Here is a 382-nt window from a genome sequence, read left to right as displayed (position 1 = left end):
TCCACAATTTTCTATCATTCTCATATTTAAAGAGTAGAAGTCAAACTTCAAAACAGAATCAAATCCCTATCTCTAATTTTGAATTTGGAACAAAACATCCCTTCCCTTTATCCATAAGGTGGCCGGCCAATCCATTAGGGTTTTACCCTGTGTGTGGTGCAAATAATAGATAGGGAAGGAAGAGAAATCATCCTTTATCCTGTAGTCTAATTTTATTTCAAATTCAAATTCAAATTTAAGTCAAACGTAAATTAATTTGAATTCTAAATTGAACAACTTATCAAATAAGTTCAAAAGGATAAATTTAAATTATGTTCACAATTCAAATTCAAATTTAAATAATCACATTATTTAAATAATAATTAATTCTCAATTAATTATT

This window comes from Morus notabilis, unplaced genomic scaffold (assembly GCF_000414095.1).
Source record: "Morus notabilis unplaced genomic scaffold, ASM41409v2 Scaffold46, whole genome shotgun sequence".
Lineage (NCBI taxonomy): Eukaryota > Viridiplantae > Streptophyta > Magnoliopsida > Rosales > Moraceae > Morus > Morus notabilis.
This window is presented reverse-complemented; position numbering follows the sequence as displayed.